The 21,597-nt window shown below is 44.4% G+C and overlaps 1 protein-coding gene across 1 annotated transcript in view; it reads left to right on the forward strand.

The window, feature by feature from the left end:
* Nucleotides 1–1,574: 1,574 nt before the first annotated feature.
* znf385c (zinc finger protein 385C) overlaps nucleotides 1,575–21,597 on the forward strand; it is a 159,737-nt gene continuing 139,714 nt past the window's right edge. Inside the window, exon 1 of the mRNA XM_034088464.2 lies at nucleotides 1,575–1,630. The gene's annotated coding sequence lies outside the window, so the exon portion shown is untranslated. The remainder of the gene's footprint in view (nucleotides 1,631–21,597) is intronic.

Below are 21,597 nucleotides of genomic sequence, written 5' to 3' on the forward strand. Positions count from 1 at the left end.
CAGCAGTGTGGTGTGGAATCTCGTGTGAGGCAGGTGCATGCTGGGTTGAATATGGTGTAGGGTTTGATGTTGAGCAATCAGATGATTCTAGCTCTGAATCAGGCAAACATCATACCATTCAGACATCCCCAGGGGCTCTGTGCACATCCAGAGAGATCTAGTAATGGTGTTGGAAAACCAAATAAATTAGTCAAATGAGAGAAAGGTGTCATGCTTTTAGTAAGAATTTGTAAAAGGCGGCACTATACCACGAAAAAGAAACATGTTATGAATGAATTAAAGACATTTCAGGCATCTTAGTGAGAGGTGCTAACGGCTGGTGTTAGTGGCAAGAAACGATGGTGTTGCGTTTCATTCACTGTGGTCCCTATGTTCTTGACTGGGTTATTTTTATGGTCACTCCTTTTTCGAGAGCCAGCTCATTTACATGAAGAAGGACATGTCAAACGGTCATAAATAAGATACCTAGTATTCATCACCTCCATGGTGACAACCTGCTCCTTGCATTAATGTCACGCTACTTTAATAGCCCCCAGCAATCATGGCACTTGACCTTTCAGTTAATCATGTCAGAATACAATTAGTATGAAGCCAAAAGGAAAACTGAATGGTAAGTTTAAAAAGGCACTAAAACTGGAAGTTTTTGAATCCCAAAATCAACAAATAAAAAAAACTAAACAATGTTTTTGTTAGATGGCGAGGACAAGGCTGGTGCTGGGGAATGTTTATTGTTCCTGCAGTAACTATTTTTGAGTCTGGGAAACTGTTCAAATCTGCCAGCATAAACACCTCATTGACTACACTATACACTGTCTGTCGCTTTCAATTTGACCAATAGTACCGGATGGACATTGCACTACACTTCAGGGTTCAAACGAATGATATTAATAATTATAATAACTTGCAACCACATCAAGGTCCTTTTTAGAAACAGTTTTTTGCTAAAAATGATTTGAAAATGTTTTTAGGGAGGATTGTGATATAAAATGAACCCATTTTCATGATAGGGTTATCCTTTCAATGCACATGAGGTTATTACGTCAATATTTGTATTGTTAAAGTCACAAATGTAAAGAAAAATGTAAATCCGTGATGTGCTGCTGGATTTACAAGACCAGCGGTCAGTTTGAACTGACCAGCACCACTCGTAAAGAGAACAACGACTTCCGGTCATGCATTTCAAAATAAAACTCACTCAGTTTAATGTCTTGTGTGATAAAATATAAAGTCGAAAATAAAAATACCTATTCATCATTTAAGTGTTGAGCTATGTTGTAAAACAATCTTCAAACTTGTTTTTCATAGTAACCATATGGTCAATAAAATGTGTGTTGCCCAATGCCATAATACCTAAAAACAGACAAGTTAAACTCATACTGCTTTGGGGACTTTATTGTTTTTCATTCATTGATTATAATTGTTTTGTACTGCTGTTGTATGATCGCTGCTTCTCCGCATTTATTATTAAAAGGCGTTTCCGGCCTCAGTTAGTGTAACGATGTCTGACTTGATACAGCGCTGCCCTGGACATATCTGCTTCTCCTGTGTTGGCAGCCAGTCTGTGCCAATCTGTTTCCACTGTTGCTGGGCACGGACGATCACCGGGAAAGTCGGAAACAGAACGGGACCGGTAAGCGATCTCCCGTCTGCTTTTATTGTCTCACGTGAAGAAGAGCTCTGTCTCTGCAAAAGTTTCTGATTTCGCTGGAATTGATATTGATGCCACAGTTTAAGGTGCATCGTGGAGTTCTGGAAGGCTGGAGTTAATTGCATGTGTGGTGTCGTAAAGTTTTTTTTATTGTTGTCGTGTTTCGGTTTGGATTAACGGCACCTATGTTTGGATAACAGATCGTAGGTTTTTAAACCTTATGCGTAATTGCGCATCAGGAGCACCAGACTTCTAACCCACTTTCTCCACACTTGTCATCCTGTCAGAAAAGCCGTTTTATTTGATATTATAACATGGTTTACTGGATAAATATTACAATTCATATACTCATAACAAATGTCCCTACATGTTTTTAGTGCGGATGATATATCAGTGCTTCCCGGATATGTTATTTTTTTGGTACCTGCTTAATACATCCTATCCAAAAATGAGGAAGGACTTTCTTTAACAACTATTAAAGGTTGTCATATTTATAGTCAGCTGAGTGATGACAACATTCATATGAACTCAGTCCTCCTCTGTACCCAATAAATATGCCCCCATACCGACTTAGTGTATCATCTTACTTAATGGGATTTTACCTGACAATTTTCAATGAGTCTATATCCTGGTTATTTATTTTGATCTGCACTGCAGCCTATTGATTCTCAGTATTAACTTTGCTCTTTAATTGAGTTTTCTTTTTCAAACTTTAAAAGATGAACAACATTGTAGTAACCTCTGTCTATTATAAAAGGGAATAATATTCAGGAGATAATAAATGTCGTAATTTTGTGAAATGTTTATGCATATGTATTCTTTCCTGCTGATGGCAATGAAGCTACATAATAACTGGCCAATGTTTATTGTCCTTAAAGTGGCCAAAATGTGACTTTGCATTTAAGATCCTGGGACATGTAATGTAGGATGTGTTTTCATGTGTGCATTCATTCTACACACTCTAGTGCTTTGTGCTTATTCTGAGGTTTGACCTGTATATTTCATCAGCGCTAGCATTGCTCTGATAAGAAAAGTAGATTTTATAATCACAACTGTACAGAGAGAAGGGTGTGTTGGTATACAGATGTTGGGATTAGCCTGTCCTCCTTAAGTGGTCAGGCTCACAGTGGAGAGTGTGTAACTGTCACTTGAGTATATTGGATTTTCTACTGAACACCTCTTCTGCTGCAATCTTGTTGCTCAGTAGCTGTTACGAGTAAGAGATCTGATAAATCAAGTGAAATATCGCAGGCTTGATGTAGAGAAATTGACAAAGTGCGGCTGTTATGTACAGACTTTATTTATGGATAGCACCTTTTAGAACTGGCTTCTCCCAATGAATAGACCTGTCTGATAAATGCTGCAATCTGTCTTGCTGTTATGATGAAGTGTTCAATGACTTTCTCACAGTCATTTGTATTTTTTATTATCCTTTTGTAAAGGATGTTTGGCATATAAGAGTTTTTACCTAGATTGGAGGAGTCAGAGGAAGAGGAAATGGTGTTTTTTGTTGCAAATATTTGTCACAAATTGTGTTTTTTGTTGCAAATATGACAGCTCATTGCTGGATTTTGTCGCCTCTCTATTCCCTTTATGTCTATATGTCGTGAATCTACTAAAAGAAAAACCCCAAAACATAATCTTTCTTTTGAAAAAGTGCGAATTGTACCTGTTAAATCTTGTGTCTGTTGTTAGATTTGATCTAAATCGTACTATTACTTCTTTTGTTATGCCAGCGACATCGTTGTAGCTACTGAACAGAATAAGAAAGCAAATATGGAAAAACATCCTTTTTTATCTACATCCCCCTTTTGGGTTATTATTACTGATAAACCATAACCCTCTCAAAGCAGTCATTGAGATGAAAACAGCATTCTGACGTTCTCCTACCTCGAGCATGAAGTGCTTGAGTGTCTCATGTTACTCATACTGACACACTACTGTACACACTTCATTCTGTTACAGAGCATGCAGATATCTAAGTGTCCTAATTTGAGTTGCAAAACCGTGGAAAAGGCTTAACCACCTCACTCAGGTTTAGCAGACTGCAGATTCTTCTGAACAAATCAGAGCTCGTAGTGTAGCTGTCAGGTATTTTCTCTTTGTATTCATCATAAGCAAGAACATAAATAGAAACCAGCTGCACAGTTGTAATGTTTGCAGTCACTAATTGGATTTACCGTGTAGAAAAAGGGTAACATCGCACGTGTTTTGACACCACAGGGGAAAAGAAGACGTTTACAAAGATGATCAAGATTTTGAACATCGTGCTCTTCCTCACCAAAGAAATGTCTGTCTCACACAACCTCAAAGCCACCTAGAAGGCGGTCAAATTGTTTTATTTTATAATTACTCCTAATCCTTACAAATTTCATGTTTTTTCAACCTTACATTTTTTTTATTTTAAGGCCAATTTCAGTTATTAAAGGGATTATGAGCTGTTTAGACTTGAGATCATTCGTTTACATGCACTGCTAAACCCATTAAATGATATTTATATAACACATGATCAGCATATACTCCCCAGCTGCATTGTTTTATAGTAAAAAAGGGTTTCTTCCACTGACCCTTCTTTATGGAAAACATACACAACTTATGAGACCAACACTTTTTAAGCATCTTTAATACTTTGACTTGGTGATGCTGTGTTACAGGACCGATTCGAGCCAGTGTTTCAGTTTGGAAAAATAAGACTTTATTTACTTAATGTGCAGAAACCACAGTATGACCTGTAGGTGTTCATGTATCTTCACCCTGAGACGATAAATAGGTATGTGTTTGTTTGGGAGTTATTGCTTAGCTTCTATTAGTCTCTTGTTGGCAGTGCTGATAACTGGCAAGAGACAAACAGCCTCAGTCACTACATGTTGTTGAGGTAGATACTCGTGTTGACTTCCACCTCAAACATGCCATGGCAAAATCCGTTAAAGTGGCTTCATGCTCTTTACGTTGCTCTCTGCTGAAGACACTTATTCATCTCGCTGGGTCATTTTGACAGAAAGCATACATATTAGATGTGAAAGGGGACACTCTGGGGCTTCCCGCCACATTCTGACCACTTAGAGAAACGGAAGGGTTTTCTCTTTTTTGTAGACGTTATCAGAGAGTGTTGGCGTAGGATTGCGCCTCGCATGCAGGGGGAATTGTAAACATTAACCCCATCCGTGTGTAAAGGGAAAAGAGTAGATACAGAATGATAGAGGTCAAATATAAACAATAAGAGTGAGAGGGCATGATTTGGGAACTAGGGAAGCATCCACACCCCCCTCCCACATATCTTGATGTAGTGTAAACTGTTTCCGACAGGTGGAGTGTAAGAGTCCTTGTAAGAGTCCTTGTAGACGTAGCGCTGACACCATCATCATGAACACGATGTGGGCTGAAGCACAACGGCTCTCCCTCTCTGTGTCTTGACAACAACTATTTTCCTTGAACTCAGCGCCTCCAGCCTTTTTCTCGTCTCCTACAGCTCAGGGTCAGGTTGCTTGCCTGGCCTTCCTGTGACTTAACATCATGTCTGCACACAAATGAATATGTCTCTGTATCTTGAGCCTTCAGCCATGCTTACTGCTACTGCTGGTCAAGAATCTATAGCACATTATCTACATGTGCAAGGTATCTTTTCAAACTCTCACCAATGTGTGTCTTTTTTAATGTTGTATTGTTTTGCTCTGGGCCTCTTGCTCATACAGTATATCGCTTCTATATAGTTCGCTGCTATTCGAGTGACCTCTCACTATTTTGCTTGGACTTTTCTTTTGATCCTCTTCTTACTGCTGTTATCTGTGGTATCATCGCCTGCTGAGCCAAGGTGACCGGCCCGCTCACACACAGCTGGAGCCCGCAAGGCCTGAGTCTTATTTATATACCTTTTGTTGACCTCTCTTGTTCTTTTTCTCCCTCTGACTCTGTGTGTGAATATTACCCTTGATTTCATCCAACGCTGAAAATAGTGAGTAGCAGCTCGGTGACCTTCAGTTGAATTCTATGAAAAGTTTGCTTCAAGAACTCTGACGCACTTGCTGGTCGCTTTTCCTATTGTCAATAAAAGCACACAGTTTATTTCCAATTACCTGAGGAAGCTTGGCACTGGAGGACATCACTGTCAGGCCGACAGAGAAGCACCGTCACAGCCGACGCTATGCAAACTAAATGTATTAAAATGAAACAAAAACACTCTGACCATCATGCATTTAACATCTATTTGTGGGTTGTGCTTTCTGAAATCACAATGATTCTGATTTCTTTTTATTCTAAAACTACCACTCATTTTTATAGTTACATTGAAATACCAATGCTTCTACTTGTTTTGTTAAACATGTCTTTTGGGTGTGCTCAGAATAAATCAGAAATATTCCCAAATGTTTTATTTATTCAGATTTTGTACCTCAAATGACTTTAACAAGCAATCTTCATAGATTATACATTCCTTTGCCAGACTCCAGGGGTTGGGTGAGGAGTGACAGGCCAGGTAACAAGCTGTGCAGAGCTTTGCATGAAATAAAAAAGGGACATCTCTGTAATAAAAAGCCATAATCACTGGTAGTACCCTTCAACCCCGGAGTCCATCCTCTGTCCTGGGTTAGTCCTCTGTGTGAAGCTTGAGGTGGCAGAGAGAGGGCGGGGGTCACTGATTATGACAGATGCACGAAGCCTGACTCAGGCCTGCAGTTGCGAGCCCCCCCCCCCTCTTCTCCAGCGCCCTGCCTTGCAGACTACCATGCCCAACCAGAGGTGCACAGCCTGGGGATCGACTCTTCAGGCTCTGCAGTGGCAAGCTGGAGAAGTGATACTGCATAACCCTGGTGAGGAAAGGTTTAGGTTTCACTTTCTACCTACCCCCGCACCTCCTCAACCTCCACTCTAAGTGCCCAAACAGGAGGTCACCTGGCAGCAAGAAGTCAGACAGAGGAGAAAGGGGGATCAAGAGTTGGGTTTATCCAAAGCAGAGTGCACCCCCCCTTCAATTGTACATTCACCGTCTGTGTTGAGCTTCATTTGATCCCATTTTGATTCGTTGTTATGAAATCATTATCCTCATTAAACGGAAGTGGCAGAAGTCTGCATCACCGCCATGAGCCTTGGATACACACGCCCTCACACTCACAGATGTGTAATGACTCACACTGACAGTGGCCCTAGTGTTAGTGCGGTGCATTCACTTACACAAACACATGCGCACACACACAGTGGTGCGTTTATGCTGCTGAGCTGCTGGTGAATGACGGTGCTCTGGGGTTAACACTGGCTCAGTGTGCTGGGCCAGGTAACCCTCCTCAAGCAGCCGCACAACAACAACATGCGATAAATAGGCCGTCTGTTTGGGTTGGACTGCAGGAAGGGTGGCGGCTACAGTCTTTTGATCAGAAACATGCAGTTACAGTATAGATCGCAGTCATGAATATGCAGATATTGTGTGTCTGGTATTGACTTTTACATTTATTTAAGTAGGTATGCTTGGCTTTTTTCAAAAACACCCTGCTTCACATACTCATTTATTCAGTTACGCACATCTGCACAGCACAACCACAGTCTTTCAGTGGAGTTATGTTGCTGGAGCTGTCAGTGGTTAGTTGCATTGCTCAAGGGCACAATAGTCATTAATATTGAGGGGAGAGTTTTACTACTTTTATTTATTTATACCTGAGAAGACTGCTTTCTTAGTCTCCACCATGCGTTGAGCTCTTGTTCTCATGTCTTTCCAGGATTTCCCATACCAAGATTTATTTGAGCAATGTAGGCAATTCATTAAATAAGATCATATTGGAAGTCAGTTTAAAAGACATTTTACAATGTGAAATTTCAGGTAGTGCTGCAGTAAAAGAATCATCACAGGCTATTTTCCCGATTGTTTTCTAAATCAGAATGAATAAAATGCATTTGTTAAAGTAAAATATATTCAGCTGAGGGATTATTTTGAGGCCACATTTCAGAATGAACCTGCACTCTAAAAGCTTTTGAATGATATTCTATGTTTAAACACAATTTGTCCTTACTTAACTTTAGCTTTTGTGTCAACATGTTGTATGTTGAAGAGCTACGTAAGCTTCGTAGCTTTCTCCACTAGTCTGTCTTGATAAAAGCTATCTTTGAGGTCATTACTTCCAAGGATTTGTGTCACAATAATGTATATATAAACTCCTGCTTTCTTGTATCATTCTGAAATAGGACTTTAATATCACTGGAAGTATGAAGATAAAGCTTTGAAGAAAAATAAACACTGTGGCTTACTGTAGCATTAACGTTTGAGTCGGGAACATGGTTTCGGAGTAAATATTAAGATCTGAAAATCATAAAGAAATGTCATCTGCCGGCTGCAGACATTTGGCTGTCACCCAGATATGAAATAGTAGCACATGATAACACTAGCAGCCATCAGCGAAGACAGGCGCCCCGCAGATACTCGGATCAGCTATGTGTCATCTATTTTACATTCAGCTAACGGGGGCTAAAAGAGAATTTGTAACTGTCGGTACCTGTGATATTCATCATCCTATCGCAGTTAACATTTTTGCTCCAACGAAATATTGTAGAAGTTCAAAATGTTAACAGCTCCCAGAGCTTGTTGTTTTACAGAGATGCTTCATGGCTCTGTCAGTAAAGCTGTTGGGGGATTCAACAGTCACACGCTTGCACTTGACCTGAGTCCTCTTGGTAAAACACAGCGTGCTCAGCGGAGGATGATGCTCACACAAACCTGTTCCATCATTAATTTCCCAGGCAATCAATTTAGAAATGATCTTTTCAAACTTGAGGATGACAACTTCATTTATGAACTGCATTTGTTTTTGTGCTTTTACGTTGACATCCATTCTACCGTCCTTTCGGAGCATTGCTGTTTTGATCTCCTGCACAGTTTACGGCTCCTCTTCTGCCCCCCCGCTGCTCCACTATCAGCAATCACAGTCATTACAGCCCGCAGGAGGTGGCACTAAAGCTTCCTCCCCCCCACCAAGCCACCATCCCCCCCGACTCCATCTCTCATCGATCGGAGACTGGAAAGACATGTAATCCATGCTGATCACAGTAACCTCCAACGTCTGGGGGAGGGGGGGGGGGGGGGGGGATGGGTCTCAGACACACACTCTCATTTTACTTTGTCTCTTATTGAACCGTGCTGGCTGTGAGCGCAGGAGGCTGAGTATCGATAGGTGTGGTTCAGGTCGCCCCAGATAGCCTGAGCGTTGGTGGTGATGCTGAAGATGGACCTGTGGTGCTACTATTGACGTAGCCGCTGACTCAGAATTTCTGATATCATTCAGCTTCATTCAGGTCTGCCTCCTCTTCCTCCTCACAATGAACTAGGGCTTAGTGAACAGGCGCGGCCTGGCCTTTTGATTCAGTCAGATTATCACTCTTAAACCATATGTGGGCTAAGCAGCTCTAGGAAACTGACCTTGTTTATCCTTTGAACAGTCTTAGTATTATTTAGTTTGTCATCTATGCATGTTTAAATATCTTCTTCCTTCATCCTCTTTTTTTCCTCCAGCTGTGGGGTTTTTCGTTTCTAGGCTGCACGAATGTTCGCTACAGTATGCCCCTTTGCACTCTGCTTGGGGCCTCTTATCATGTGTGTCAGAGTGGTGGGCTGAGAGTGGGAGAGGAAAGCAAGGACAGCTCTCTTCTCTTGAGAAGATCCCACATTCCACTTCCTCCAGTTTAAAATCCCTCTCAGCCCTGCAGCAGCCGAGACATCAGCTCTAAACTCACATCTACTCACTGATCCACTAAAGCATTGATTCGCTGTGTCTCTCTCCATTTCTTACCTGTTTGGTGAGTCACTGCTTCTACAGTACATCCGGCATGTCCTTAAAGTTAAATAAGACTTCATCGACCAGTGATTCATCGACTTTTCACAGTCAAATTAGAATTGTGTTGATTTTTGAATTTTGTCCTACCCTGTCCTACCCTGTCTCTGTCTGTCTCGGTTCAGTCCATCACAAACTCCGCCTGCCTGACAGCCCCTATAATTGAACCATATATTTTTGTTCCTCTCAGTAAAGAGAAGAAGGGGCATCTTTCAGCGCTCTGCTCCTGGGAACATTTTTGCAGACAAAACAGGTGCTGCTGAGGTTGGGTTTACAATTGTAGCGACACTGCTGTTGGAGTGGGGGCACAGCAAAAGATAAAGGGAGGGCAGGATAAACTCGGTTTTTGGAAGAACCTTGAACAGTGGGAGAGGACAGAGGACAGTACAGATGCTGACTTTAAAAGGCTCACTGTAAACAACAGTATTGTGTTTTCAATGAGCATTTCCTTTGCACTAATACATCCCTGCCTCACGATTCAAATCTTTATTTAAAGGGATGTGTTTTTCACATCTGATTGAATAGATTTGGACACCTTAAGTTGATCATCCTTTTTTGTAGTGCTTTTATTGAAGATGTTTCACTCAACCCATCTTTTCTTTCAAGTATTTCTCATTATGCTTCTTGTTACATCTGTGAAATACATTATAGATTATTTCCCAAGTATTTATGTACTTTTTCATGGCATGGGACCTTTATAAGAAAACATTATTACCATTATCCTTGCTAAAATAATTGTGATTTTTGTTCCAGTTGACAGACTGGCACACAGAATACCAAATAACCTAAAGGGAGCTTATCGTGTCTTAATTCCCCAAGGAAATACTCTTGCTAGCAGCTAGCAGCCAGGAAGTTTAGCTTAGCATAACAGCGAGAAACAGCAAGGATGTCTGTTTGTTCCTGGTGTTTCTATTGATTTCCTGAAGCTAGCTCTCAGCCAATAGAATAGAATAAAAATGTAAATCTTAAATGTTCTTAATAAATATCAGTACCACATAAGGACAGTATGAACTCAGATGCTTTAACATGTTCCTTGTTCATGAATGATATCAAAGTAGTCATTTTGAGTAACAGGAAGACTCTGTTTTCACAGCTTTTCATACACTGGCTTGAAATCCTCTTGACAGCAGGATGGAAACGTATCAAGTGTAAAGAATTCATTTAATATTCCTAACACTGTGCTCAGTCATTGCCTTTTCCCACTTCACAGCCTCGATCAAGGCACTCCTCCTTCACTGTAAACTTTTCTGTGGCACATGAACACACGGGCCTCCTCTGGTTGGGGCTAACGTCTAACCCCAAAAGCACACAGTGAAACCTGCCTGCAGGGCGGCTGACCCCTCACAAGGTAGGGGAAACACAGAGAGGAGCCCTGTTCCCCCTCTGGCCCGGGACACAGAGGCACACTGGAGCCTTCAGAAGGGTGAAGGCAGGAGGACACTAATGGTGGAAAGGACACACATTGGAGCTCTGTGTTTCTGTATTGAACTTCCACCTCCCTCTGGCACAGCCCTCTCTCTACACCATCCCATTTCCCTCCTGTCCACACATACGCCTTTGAGATAACTTGCCCCAGAGTTGCGTCTGATTTTGGCGGCTGCTATACAGTACGTCCTGCTTTCTTGACTGTTTTTATAGTCTGCTTTGTGATCGCTGAAGCCCACAAGCTCAAGCCAAGTTGAACCATTTCCCTCTGTACCTGTGAGCCCAGATCTTCCTTACAGCGTGGACCTACAGAGACTTTATCAAAGAGAGAGTGAGCGAGAAGTGAGAAGTGAGAGGAAGCCTGTCTTTCAAAGAGATGAGTAATGGGCCCTGAAGGTACTTCTCAGCCCCCGTTGAAGCATGCTAGCCCTTGCTTTTTTACATGCCAGAGAGATGTTGCATAAATGACAGAACATCCTCGATGGCCACTTTTTGTATACTAAAAGCCTTCTCCCAGGTCGCTGTTTATGTTAATGACTGTAGTCAGCGTTTGAAGTGCCTGGATGATGAGCAACTGGCCTAGAAACTAAGGAATGAATTTGACCTTGGCCCACTTCAGGGAAATGCTCTGGTTTCTGACTAATAGAGATGCCCTATTCTTTCTCCCACAACATGCACTCAAAATAGCCCTGGCAGGCCCCATTAAGCAGCATTGTAATTGTTAACACGGCATACTCTGTCCTTGGCACACATTAAGTACTTCATTTAAATGTCAATCCCAATTAAAGAAGGGCAGAAAAGATGGTCGTTTAACAATCGCCATTATCAGCTTTTAAGGGAGTTGGAGTGCAATCTCAAACATGAACAGTGTTTTTGGTTATCACCTGATGACTCAGAGGAAACCATTAACACTTTTATTTTTTGTGGTTAAAGCTAAGATCTGTTTCATTAGCCATGTGTATTACTATTCACCCCTTAAAAAGGTTTGTTTCTTCTCGGGTTCTGGAGGAGCTTCATTAAAGGTGGGGTAGGTACATTTCAGAAACCGGCTCGAGTGCACTCAAATTTGAAAGTACACAGCCGAAAAGAATCCGCCCCTTCATTCAGACTTCCTTACAGAGCACCTCCTCCAACACACATGAACGCGCACATGACGTCAGCAGACTGGTGAAAGTGGCCGCCTGTTGCTGGCGAGTCATTGAAGTACTGCTGCAATGCACGTCCAATGAGGGCACGAGATGGAAGGCAGACAGACATGGCGGCAATCCAATCGTAATACTGTAAAAAGTACAACCAATCCGTTTAGCCGGGCCGGTTAAACGGATTGGTTGTGCTTTTTACAGTATTACAGCTTCCACAGATGACATTTTTTGATGGATTTTTTGTCAAAGCACTTAAGATATTCATTGCTATCGGGATGTTAAGAGCATTCCATGGAATATAACAAAACGTGTATCTCAAGCCGGTTTCTGAAACTTAACTACCCCACCTTTAAGCAAAGGGAAAATAAATATTATCTGAGCTAGGGATAAGAGACAACGGAAAGCCAATATTACAAACAGCGAGTAACAGTTTAAAATGTATTTGCATTTACCAAAAACCAAAGGTTTTAAAGACAGTGTTATGTTTGAAAAGAACACTTGTATGATGTGTTGGCTGACCAAACACCTACACTGGAAGTTTGGGTGAAAAGCTATATTAGATTGCTTGAAAAGCCGGGCTCTGTGGGGTAAATGCGGTGCGATGCATGTCACTACAGTTTCCAGTCCCAGGCTGCTGCAGTGCTTGGCATTAGAAAAAAAGGTGATCTTAATTGTCGTAAAGCGGTGACAAAGCAGAAGCTTGTGACGGATGTTTGTTTCCCAGTGTGTACAGTTCCTCCCTTCCTTCCTCTTTCTGTCGCCCCTGGCTTTACCCTCAGTGAAAACTTCCAGTTGGCACAGCCCCCAACCCAGCCTGTAGCCTGCTCAGCTGGGACACAAACCCCATTTCCCCTGGAGAGTAATGCTAGCATTAGGTTCTGCACGGAGTGGTGTCAGCCCAGGGGCCGGGCATGCAATCGTCCTCTGCCGCAAACAGGAGCACACAGACCCTGAATGCATTCCCAGCGCTGCAGTAACAGATGGATGGCAAACAGGGATGCTCCCAGGTCCAAATCAACTCCTGCAGCTGGGTGATGGAGTCCCGCAGTGTTGAGAGGCAGTGATGGGACCTATCGCGTCTTGTTTTCCCCCATTAGCTGCCAAATAGGTCTTTAAGCTGTCTTGATTCTGTATTGTCTTAGAATGTGCGTGTATGCTTTGGTGGATATTTTTGTGTGAGGGTCTAGCTGCTTGTTATGCACCATCTGATAATGGGTAATGCATTGGTGGCTGCCTGCCTAATGACTTAGATAGGTAGAGGTACTCTTATTGGCAAGCAGGCGCAGTGTTGTCATGGGGATGATGTGTGGGCCTCCCCTCCTCTAGTGGAGTGAGCGGTGCTTGATTGCCCATCACAAAAAGGCGCAAAAACGCAGCCACACACACACAAGTGCTCATGCAGAAGTACCAAACGTTGCAGAGTGGATGAATCAGTGAGCTCTAGCATCTCAAAGAAGGGGGGGGGGGGGGGTTGTCTGGATTGATCTAGTCTGATAATGCGAGCAACAATGAATCACAGTGTTACCCCGGGTTTTAATCAACACACTTAAGCTACAAATGAGTCACTCGTGGAAAAGCGCATCATTTGCACTTTTGGTTGTTTGCTATTTTAATGCTAATGTTCTCCCGGGCCCACCACCCTACTTGAAGACATTTCATCATTTACTCTTTTGTTTTATAGCCTCTCTCTTTCTGTATCTCTCTATCTCTTGCGCTATCAACCCCTCCACCCACCCACCTTTTCCTCCCCTGTCCCGCAGCCCCCCTACTTCTGTCTGCTGCCATGCTCCCATTAGGAAAGGAAATGAGGCGAGGTACCGATGCAAATATCTTGGACCCCTCGCAGCTCCCTGACTCACCAACCGGAGACAGAAACCAGGACGGAGTGAGGAAGAGAGGAGGGAAGTGAGGGAGGAAGAGGTGGTGGCTCGCAGCGATATAGACATAGAAACAGACTTACACATAGTCGTTGATTGGTACACAATGAAAAAGCAGAAAAGAGGCGTATGTTGCTTTATGAAGACAGACTATCATCACGCAGAAATCTTTCTCCGAGGGTAGAACAACAAAGATTGTACAAACCATTGGACGCTGCATTATTTCTTTCCATTCTCCAACCTTTTTTTTGGTTTAACAGTTATTCAGCATGCAGTGCTATTTCAGCACTTCTGAGGGGGTCATTCCTTTTCTCTGCCTCGTGCCTGTCTATCTGTAGTGCACTTGATTGTTTTGTAGATTATAATACAAAGGGCTCAGCATTGCAAGCTCACAGATTAAAAGCACAGTTTGGGAACCTACAAGGGAACCAACAATGCGTTTCTGTTTCTCTACAATTCCTTGCTAGAGACAGATGGGGTGATGGGGAGAAAAACGAGTCATACATTTAGCACAAGAGGGTGACAACTAAAAAAAGCAGTTAATGTCACAATTGCTACAAATTTGGCAGCCTTCACACTCTGAAATGCTCAGCTCCATCAACCAGCTGTGGGTGGAACAAAATTCAGCACATTCATTGTGTGATTATAACACACTTTTATAGCCACACTATTCAGTGAAGAAAACTTTAATGATTTTCTTGGGTATATTAACAGCCACTCCCCTTATCTACAGGATTATGCAAATGTAGGAGGATATTGCTGTGACATATTCACAGGAGTTCGAGTTGCCCCAAATATAACTGCATCTTGAAGTGGCAGCTACATACATTTTCTTTGTTTGATCTCAGGAAATTGTCTAGATGCAAGGACAACCACAATTTAACCATGAACGTTGGAAAGTTCCAGGCAAACAACTCAAGCTTTTATACAGGAGGTCAAGTTGTCAACAAAAATCCTCAATTCCAAACTAAATGTATCAAAAGCAAGATTTACATTTTAATATAACGCAATTCGATCAATTGAGCTACATTTTAAGTCCCAAGTAATTAAATAATAATTTTGATTAGGTAGTGGTGATAGCTTTTTAGACAATTAATCTAATGGGAAAATGGTTGACAAAATGAATGGCTATAGATCTATCAAAGGTTTTTCAGCAATTTCACCTAAAACTGTCGACATAATTGTGGGGCAAGATATAAGTCAAGGAATTGCTAAAGTCTGTAAGATTCATCATATGGTAACTCTTAATTCCTGTAGATGTTGATTTATTCTAAGTGAGTTTAGTAAACTAGTGGCGCCAGGGGATCACCAAAGTCATTTAATTGTAATGTCTGCACAAAACGTTATCCAACAGGTTTTTTTTTATATTTCTGTTAAGACAAACGTGTCAGACAGACCTACGTACCGATAGAGGGGTCGGTAAGATTGCCACAGAGCGATCCACTAGCACGTCTAAAAAGAGGAATGAGCTTGTATAGAAAACTAGAATCTGGCTTCAAGTTTTGCTGTTCTGTCAATAAAGAGACAATGCACCGCCATGTGAAGACATTTGTCTCAGCTGGGTGTCTGGCCCACAAAGCTCAGCCATGCCTCCAGCATGAGCGTTTTGCTCCAATAGCATGGGCATCAATGATTTTGACGACGGCACAGTGGAATCGTAATGAGTGTAATGATTATCTCTGTGGCCAGCTGAGCCATTTACCCCGCTGGACTCTGACTCTGGTGGATCTCCTGCACCATTCATGCTGTTTGATAAGCTATATGAACAGAGAGGGGGAACATTTGTCTTTGTCCTCGAAGGGGAACATTTGTATCATCCAGATGAGAGTTGAAGCGTCTGTTCAATGCAGTGCCCTCTGGGAGCCCAGTGTGTGCCAGTGTGGATTTGTGCAATACACTTTATATCAGTGTGAACTCCAGCCATGTTGCTGCCTCATACATTTGCTTTGAATTATTTTACTTCATGTCGCTATCTCTCTCTGTTTTGCTAATAGGCTAATTACTAAAAAGTAATTAGGCCATAGTAAGGCAAGGAAAGTTTATTTATATAGTGTAGTACCGAGAGACGGGAGTCGGAGGCGGGGTATCAAAGGTACAAGCTAGACTTTTATTTAGCATCTGAAAACACATGTAAGCAACTTCATGCCCGGGAAGCAAAGACCGGCAGAAACAGGAAGTCAAGTTCACTAAAATGTCCGTGCGGAACAATAATCCAACCCATAGATCCGTGGGTGAATAATGTCAATCACCACACAAGCCCCCCCAGTATTCACCCATAGTCAAAATCCTCGTGCCTGGGAGGAAGTACCACCCGACCCAGGTGCATACGGACCACAGGGGCCAAGGAGGGCGGGGCCGCAGGCGAGGGCAAGGGCGCCAACAAGGGCGAGGGCATCACCACAGGGGGCGGGCCATGGGAGGGCGGCCCCGACGTGGGGGCATAGCCAACCTCAACGGCATGGAAACGTCCACATGAGCAGGCTTAATCCAATCAACGGACACAGTCTCAGGCCTGCCACCAACGTCCACCACCAGGCTCTTGTCCCTGAACGGACCGTCGTAAGAGGACTGCGGTGGGCGTCGTGGCGAATAAAAACAAAATCCGCCGACCGTAATCCGGGGGGACACCCGGAAAGCTGAGTTGCTGTGCTGCTACGTGAGGACGGGCGTGAAAACAGGTAGGTGAAACCGTGAGAGGGGGGAAGCGGACCTACGAGGTCGACATTGACATGGTCAAACCTCGTCTCAGGAACCACAAAAAGTTCAAAAGGGGCACTAGTATGGCGGTGAAATTTGGCCCGTTGACAGGCCACGCACGAGTCGACCCAGGACCTCACGTCCTTCTTAAACCCCTGCCACACGAACTTCTGCGACAACAACTTCACGGATGGCTTCCTACCGGGGTGGGAAAGATTGTGAACCGCCTCAAAAACGGGTCTGCGCCAGTCCGCAGGGACCAGCGGTCGAGGCTGGCCCGTGGAGACGTCACAGCACAGCTTCGCGCCAGAGTCACCGACCGTGACCTCCTCCAGGCGTAATCCCGTGACCGAGGCCTTGAGAGTCTGGACCCCGTGGTCAGAGGCCTGGTCAGCGCCCATGAGGAGGTAATCGAGGCCCAGCTGCACAGCTCTGATGACCGCTCTGGAGAGGCAGTCCGCGACCACGTTAGCCTTGCCAGCGATGTGTCGTATGTCCGTGGTGTACTCAGAGATGTATGAAAGCTGGCGTTGCTGTCGGGTGGACCACGGCTCTGCCACCTTGGACATGCAGAAGGTCAGTGGCTTGTGATCCACGAACGCAGCAGACTCCCGGCCTTCCAGCAGGAAACGGAAGTGGCGAACCGCCAAATAGAGACCAAGGAGTTCTCTGTCGAAAGCACTGTACTTGTGCTCCCTGGGAGTCAACTGGCGGCTGAAAAGGCGAGCGGTTGCCAGGCGCCGTCGACCCATTGTTCATGCACCGCGCCCACTGCGTAGTCAGACGCGTCGGTGGTGATAGCGATGGGGGCCCTGGCGGTGGTGAGCCAACATGGCGGCTTCGCTCAGGGCGGCTTTGGTGGCGTTGAAAGCGACCTCCGTTTCAGCCGTCCAGTCTATGGCCTGGCTGGGGGACTTGTCCTTGAGGGCCTCGTACAGCGGGCCAGTGGCGGCTGGTGGAAAATATTTTTGGTGGGGCTGTTGATATAGTGAGTAAAAATTTTTATTTTTGGGAGAAATGACCCCTTAAATTAGGACTTCTGGTGATGTAATGGCGCGTTTCCAGTGCAGCGCGGAGCTCGCTTTAATGCTGCGTTCAGACCAGACGCGATGCGAATATTCGCTTCGCTCTAAACGCTCCTATCGCATCACTCTAGTCGCTCGAGTTTCACCGCGGCTGCCAGTTGTGTTTACTCGCATCATTCAAACAAGACGCGCTGGCTCGGGAGCTACAACTACAACAACATGAACATATTTTACCGTGATTAAATTGTAATACACGTTTCTAAATGATGCCGACGTAACAACATACTGATACCGGTTAGTAAAAACCATGAATTAATGCTTTGACAAGTCTGCAGACAGACGGCAGGCAAAAAACCTTTTAGAATGCTTGTTTTCTGAATGGAGATTGGGTCGACCAGGCTAAGCTAACGTTGTATATGCTCACTCCACACTCATAACAACGGCCTACAGACATAAATAAACCAGCGACTGTATTCGCCATGACACCGAGCCGTGCGGGGCCCGTTTTTGGTTGCGTTTCCACTTGGCCTAGTACCGGCTAGCGGGTCCTAATTCACAGTTTTTCTGGCCCCATAAAATCGTGGTTCTAGGGCCAGGAACAACCAGGCTGAGTCGGGCTGAGTATGCTAAACTAGAGAGAGAATCGCTGGCAAGGGGGCTACAACTACAACAAGATGAACATATTTTACCGTGATTTAATTGTAATACACGTTTCAAAATGATGCCGAATTAACAACATACTGATACCGGTTAGTAAAAACCATGAATTAATGCTTTGACAAGTCTGCAGACAGACGGCAGGCAAAAAACCCTTTTAAAATGCGTGTTTTCTAAATGGAGCTTGGCTAAGCTAACGTTATATATGCTCTGACCGTCCACACTCACAACAACGGCCTATACAAACATAAATAAACCAGCGACTGTATTGTCCATGACACAGACAGTTTGTGGTTTGTACTTGTTTACATTTTGTCTAGTTTCTGAACAGATCGTATCTGTCCCCGGCTGTTTGAAGAGCAAGCATGGGAAACAAAAGACAGCATTTACCTGCATCCAGCTAGCCATGCCTTTCTGGTGTACCAGCTATGTGAGAAGCCTCGTTGATACGTTTTGTCTTTTTCACGAGCTTGCTGCGATATATACAAATCGGGTTGGTCCGGTCCAAGGTCTTTAAGCAACAATTTATCTCCCAAACTTCTCCTTTCGAAAGGATTGGAAATTAGCTCTTGAACGGAATTGAGCGGGGACCGAGGTCCGGCGACTCCACCTGCACACGAAGCCATTCTCATCACCTTGGTCACTCACGAGTCTAAAAAACAACTCACGTCAACGCACGTAAGCAACGTGGGCGCCAACATGAGCGCCCTCGTGACCAAAATATTTGACGCGCTGATTGGCTGAAATTATGTTTCGGCGGCACAGTTTACTATTGAGACTTTTGCAACGTGCTGGTTGCTGCTGTTTGGCTCGGGGGCTCCTTGCACAGCACCCGGTAATGATAAACTAATGCCACGGGCAAGGCCAGGCAGGAAACATGTGACTTATCAGTAACTTTAGACATCGTAACACCATTTTAAACGAGATTTTATTGTAGATTATACATTTTACTGATACCAATTGTATGATATTTACCTTGTTCATTAAAAATTAAAATATATATATTTTGAAATATTGTTTTTTAAAAAAAATTGTTTTTCATTTAATATTTTTAAAAATATATATTTGTATGTGGGAACAGGTGGGGCGGCGCCCCTAGCGCCCCTATGGGCCGGCCGCCACTGCAGCGGCAGGGTTTCCGTTAGCCGGTAATTACCGGTTTTTATCTGGTAACATTTATAAAAAACCGGTAAATTCAAAACCTGACGGTCAAAATGTCTGGTAATAATTAGGGAGGCTGCGATCGATCGGCCGCCGGTCATTATCGGCCGATATTCACTCTTAATAGTTTGATCGGTGCTCTCTATAAAGGCCGATCAGGAGAGCTGGATCTGATCGATATGGACATAAACGCGAGTGAAGTGTAACCGGACGAGAGAGAGAGATCAGATCAGCTGCTGAGTCTGACCGAGACACGCAGCTCTGCAGGATCACCTGAAGCCCCGCCCTCTGTTTAGCGAGCTGCAGGAGCTGCATGAGAAACTGACGTGCTGTCAGGAGAGAGAGAGGGAGGGAGAGGATCCGTTTCTCCCGTGTTATTATTCAAAGTTGATGTAAACTTCTGAATAATGTACGTTATCTACTACAAGTAGTTTGTTTGAATGTAATAATTATGTTGTTTGTTGTTTGTGGAATCATTTATTGAAAAATGAATCTGAATTTTTCGATCTGTTACGATTATAAACTGAAGCAATATAAAAATGAGCCCGTGAACTGAGTTTTAAACTGAAGCATATCTGCTCATAGTCCGGTAATTACCTGCTAACGGAAACTCTGCTACACAACTATTATTATTATTATTGAAATATGACCGGTAAGTTTCAAATTAGTCCGGTAAAATAAATTCTGCCCGGACATTTGACCGACGAGAAAAAATCCTAGCGGAAACCCTGTGCAGCGGGTGCATGGTGTGGGCCGCCTGGCGGATTAACCGGTCTGTCTGAGCGGCGGATGATGCCCAGACGCTCCATGTTGACGAACTCCGACTTGGCGACTGCCAGCATGTCAGGGTTGAGCCGCCAGGCCCTAGCGTAGACAGGGGGGCCTTTAGTGTCAATGTGGTGCTCTACCCCGTGTTTGGTAGTGGCAGCGGAAAAGGTGGGCTGCGTCAAGTCGGGAAACTCACTGAGAAGGTGCTGAAACTTGTCGCCCTGTGAGAGTGAGCTGGAGAGCCCGCTGAAGGACTCGCCGCGGGTACATGTAAACGAGGCAAACGTCAGTGCGTCCACAAGGCGGCTGTTCTTGACGTCCAGCAGCAGTCCGTGAGCGCACAGGAAGTCTGCGCCGAGGAGGGCAAAGGAGATGTCAGCCGTGACGAAATCCCACTTAAACCGCTGACCGTCGAAGCACAGGTCCACTGTCTTTGTGCCATAGGTGCGAATAGGGGTGTCGTTAGCGGACGTTAAAGGTGGGCCGTGGCCCCCACCGGCGGCGTTCTCCACAGTAGCCGGCAGGACGCTCCGCTGGGCTCCTGTGTCACAAAGGAGTCTGCGACCAGAGAGGGTGTCCCTGATGAACAGGAGTCGGTTAGATGTGCCCACGCTCGCGGCCACTACCGAGCGCAGGCCTTGGTGTTTCCCGTTACCTTGTAGGCACAGGGGGGACGGCACATCTTCGCTTTCGCCCTGTAGCGTGCATGGTAATAACACAGGCCAGGGCTGGAGTTGCTGACATCGGCCCCGGGGGTTCTGCTAGGTGGCATGCCTGTACCAGGGAAGGTGCCGCTGCGTGTCGGGGCCAGCACCTCAGGGGCAAAACGCTGGGTTGCCAGGAAGAACCGGTCAGCTTCTTCGGCCAAAGCGCGAGGCTCAGTAATAGCCATGTTAGCGAGCGCTGTTTGTACATGCGGCGGCATGTGCCGAAGAAACAGTTCTATGAACAAAACATGAGATTCTTCCGTACCCAGCAGACTGAGCATCATCTCCATGTGATCAGAAGGCTTGTTGTCCCCCAGGCTATGAATAGCGAGCAGGCGCCGGGCCCGTTCCGACCGTGACAGCTCGAAAGTCTTTAGCAGGAAAGCCTTGAACGCTGCATATTTATCCTGGGCAGGAGCAGATGTAATAAAGCCCAGTGGAGCTCCCCAGCGCCGAAACGACGTGAAAATAGCGTGCTGTGTCGTCAGTCACTCCGCGGAGGGCGAACTGAGCCTCCGCCTGAATAATTAATTAATTCACAAAGGCTGCTAGATCCAGAGAGATTTGTTGAGAAAAATGTTCGCTAATGCCGTCCTGTTAACTTCTCTCTGAAATTAGATTTTTCACTTTTTGTTTAGTGATCTCTACCTTCATTTCTGCCTGAATATGAATGTATGATATG

This window comes from Pseudochaenichthys georgianus, chromosome 8 (genome assembly GCF_902827115.2).
Source record: "Pseudochaenichthys georgianus chromosome 8, fPseGeo1.2, whole genome shotgun sequence".
Classification (NCBI taxonomy): Eukaryota; Metazoa; Chordata; class Actinopteri; order Perciformes; family Channichthyidae; genus Pseudochaenichthys; species Pseudochaenichthys georgianus.